Source organism: Eublepharis macularius, chromosome 16, assembly GCF_028583425.1.
Source record: "Eublepharis macularius isolate TG4126 chromosome 16, MPM_Emac_v1.0, whole genome shotgun sequence".
In the NCBI taxonomy this organism is placed as follows: Eukaryota; Metazoa; Chordata; class Lepidosauria; order Squamata; family Eublepharidae; genus Eublepharis; species Eublepharis macularius.
Window position 1 is genome coordinate 35847031 of NC_072805.1, and position 3980 is coordinate 35851010.

The window sequence follows — 3980 nt, forward strand, 5'->3', positions numbered from 1 at the left end:
GGTGGAGTGGTTAAGAGCAGCAGGACTCTAATCTGGAGAGCCAGGTTTGATTCCTCACTCCTTCACTTGAAGCCAACTGGGTGACCTTGGGCTAGTCTCAGTTCTCTGGAGCTCTCTCAGCCCCACCCACCTCACAGGGTGTTTTGTTGTGCGGATAATAATAACATACTTTGTAAACCACTCTGAGCGGGCATTGAGTTGTCCTGAAGGGCGGTATATAAGTTGAATGTTGTTGTTGTCATCTGCTTTGCTATCTGAACCACAAATGAGAGGTCTCTTGGCCAGCTGTCTGAGAAAACACATCATAATAGCATTTATTTTTTTCCTTGGGTTGTGCATCTTTGTACAAGTTTGGTGTGACTGAACCCAGGAAGCGAGCATACGCAGAGTTCTATAGGAACTATGATGCTATGAAGGAGTTTGAGGCCATGAGAGATGCAGGTGTGTTTGAAAGTGTACCACCGAAAGGATCATAAGGCAAGATCTCCAGATCTTCTGTAGCAACCTGAAACTGAACATTGCTGTTTCTGTGAACTAAACCTTTGGACCACTTCAGTGCTGGTCATACTACAGTCTTGCTCATTAAATGAAGTACTAATGACCCTGATCATCTTCAGAGGGCCACTAACAGAGGTAATTAATAGGAATGTAGCAACTTCCATTGCCAACCTCCAGGTGGTGACTGGAGTTCTCCCAGAATTACAACTGATCTCCAGACTACAGAAGTCAGTTCCCCTGGAGGAAATGGCAGCTTCACCGGGGGGATGTAATAACATCACATCTGAGCTGCCTCCTCAAACTCTGCCCCCCTCTAGGCTCCATCCCAAAATCTCCAAGAATTTCGCAACCTAGAGTTGACAACTCTAAGTGGGCTTACTCCCAAGAAAGTGTTGTTAGGATAGCATTGATAAATAATCTGCTGGTTTGAACTTAGCTGTTTTAGAGGAATTCGATTCAATTTATATACTGTCCTTCAAGACTACTTACTTCCACACTCAGAGCAGTTTATAAAGTATGTTATTATTATCCCCACAACAAACCACCCTGTGAGGTGGGTGGGGCTGAGAGAGCTCTGAGACATCTGTGACTGACCTAAGGTCACCCAGCTGGTTTAAAGCAGAGGAGTGAGGAATCAAACCCAGTTCTCCAGATTAGAGTCCTGCTGCTCTTAACCACTACACCAAACTGACTCTCAGAGATTACAATATTTTATAACATGTTTATTCATAGCTACATTGTGTTAAGGACTTTTTTTTTAAAAAAAGACAGCGAATATATTTCCTAAAATTTTAAAAAAGAAGCAGACAAGAAACAGAACCTGGGGGAATCCATTCATTCCAGACTTTTCTTTTTAATGAAATGTTAATTTTCTGTGTGCGTAGAGATTTTATTAATAGGGGAATATTTAAAGATATGGGGCTCGGATACAGACTAAAATTTCTGCTAATTGAAGATGAGGTGTAATTTCCACCAATTCCCTATTTATGCTGATTTGCCTCTCATGCTGTTCCTGAGGTTCTCCTGGCTCCTAGGAACAGCGTTTTGGAGAGATCAATGGGTAGCAGTGGGAGGTGGAAGCAAGAAAAATTAATCATGGATCAACCTGTGATCTTCCACCAACATTCAGAAGTGGTACAGTCCAGAAGTGGTAAAGTCCAGAGCCCCGTGGGCAGAGTGGTAAGCGGCAGTACTGCTGTCCAAGCTCTGCTCACGACCTGAGTTCGATCCTGGTGGAAGCCGCATTCAAATGGCCGGCAGGTCGGTAAAATGAGTACCCAGTTTCTTGAGGGTAAAGTGTAGATACACTGGCTAGAACAGAGGCTCTTAAAGAGAGAGCAAGCAAAATACAGTGTTACCAGAACTGCTTTTTATTATAAGGGGAAATTAGCTTTAGCAGTCTGTAACTAAAATTAGCGCAGATCTGACCTATATATACCGAGGTCCCGATTCCAGACACTCTAGTGAAAAAGAGGCAGACTACAAATAAGTTCCAAACACGTGTATTTAGTGTGGCGTAAGCCTAAACTTGCACAAGCATACAAGAGAACACACAAGATCTAAGAAATACAGAGTAGGAAATGCAGAGACTTTCGCATTAGCTGGTTCCCAACGATGGTGGGGAATACTCACAATCCTGGAGCAAAGCAGAGACACAACAGCGAGGTGGCCCAATGCCAGCACTGGGACCACAGACGGACAGCAAGGGGTTCTGGATAGGAATGGCCTAAGCCACAGACAGCGAGGGGTTCTGGATGGGAATGGCCTAAGCACCGTGTGGTCTGAGAGACCAGCTTAAATACCCCAAAACGTACCCTGGGGCTGGTGCTGTACTTGGTGGTTCTCACAGATTAAAACAAAGGTTCTAATGGGCTACTGAATGGCTTGGATGGGCCACTTTGGTAATCAGATTGTGATAAGTGACACCTCAGGAAGAGGGGACAAAAGAGGGAGGGGGAAATCCAAGTGGGCTGAAAGGATGTTCCAGCGGACAGGGCTTGTCCTGATGTCATCAGCTCTGGAATGCGGAGGTTTCTTTGAGATGCATTCCCTAAGTGCTTGGGATGGTCGGCACTTAGTTCCTTCTCCGAGGCGGCTCCTAAGATATGCAGAGTGGGGTGAGGTACTCTCGCTGCGGACGTGGTGTGCCCGCTTCGCTGAAATGGCTTCCCAAAGCAGTCTTCTTCCCTGGGTCTTCTGGCTGCCTAAGAACATGGATGCCGGCTGGGCATAGCTGGGGCTGGTTTGCAGGTTGCCCGATAGCGAGGGCAAGTTCGGCGACCGGCTCGCGGGAGGCTCCAGGCGGGAACTGACCAGGGAGCGCCTAGCCAGGCTCGCTGGAGGTTTCCCCGGCAGGCGCCCGGCTGCTAGCAACGGCTTGGGCCCATATGAGGCAGGCTTCCATGGAGGCAGGGGTAACAGCACTTAAAACACAGTCCAAAGCAGGGAACAGGCACGGTCCATGGCAGATGGCAATGCAGGCACGGGGCACACTTGTAACACAGTCCAAACACACACTGGGAAGTCCAGATATAAGTCAGGGCAGGGCTGCCCAGGAAAAGAGTCCTTTGTGCAGTTAACCAAACATGGAGTCAGTGAACTACACAGTCTATTGCAGCAGCAAGGTAATTAGCAAGCAGGCAGGAAACTGACACGTGTACCAGAACACACACGTGCAGGGCAGTCTTTGTGTAGCAGCAAAACAGCAATGCAGGAAACTTTAACACAGTTCATTGCAGGCTTTAAAGCATGAGAGGGGGCCTACTTGGCAACAACAGAAGAAAAAACACAGGCTCTCTAAGGGCCAAGCTACACATGACGAATGACACTTGAACGGCAAGTGTATTTCTCCCTGTTCACTTGCCCTCCACTCAATCCACTTGCCGTTCAAGTGTCATTCGTCATGTGTAGCTTGGCCCTAAGTCAGCAATACAGCCAATCTTATCTCAATTCAATATAATAAACAACAGTACACAATTACGATGTGTGATAAACAAATTGATTACATCACCACCATTATTGATTACATCACATCCATTATACATTGTCATTCATCTGGATTGAAAATATACAGACCACAACATATAAACTCAAACTGTTTGGCTCCGAGTGATAAAAGACAGGTCATATAAGCTTCAATTCTCAACTGCTTCCAATTAGCAACTGTGTGCAAGTCTCTCATTGAGGGTAGTAATTGCAGCTGTCTTCCAGCTCTCTCCAAGGCACAGAAAAGATAAAATAAACATCCCTTGAGCTCGACAACCAGCTAGCTTGCAGGATTGTTTCACATGAACACACGTGCCTGTTTTCTCAAGAGCACAGGGAATGAACCAGTAAAGCATTAAATTCAACGCGCTGCATTCGCTCTCTGACAGACATGTTGACCGTAAAAAGTCTGCAACATCGTGATGCAACATCCCCCCATGGGTCATTAATGACTCGGTGCTTGCACAGGGGACTACCTTTACCTATAGTCCAGGAAA

At 46.3% G+C, this 3980-nt stretch overlaps 1 pseudogene; it reads left to right on the plus strand.

The window, feature by feature from the left end:
* The first annotated feature begins 226 nt into the window (after nucleotides 1–226).
* Nucleotides 227–476, plus strand: LOC129343886 (cytochrome c oxidase subunit 6C-2-like; annotated as a pseudogene).
* Nucleotides 477–3980: the final 3504 nt, after the last annotated feature.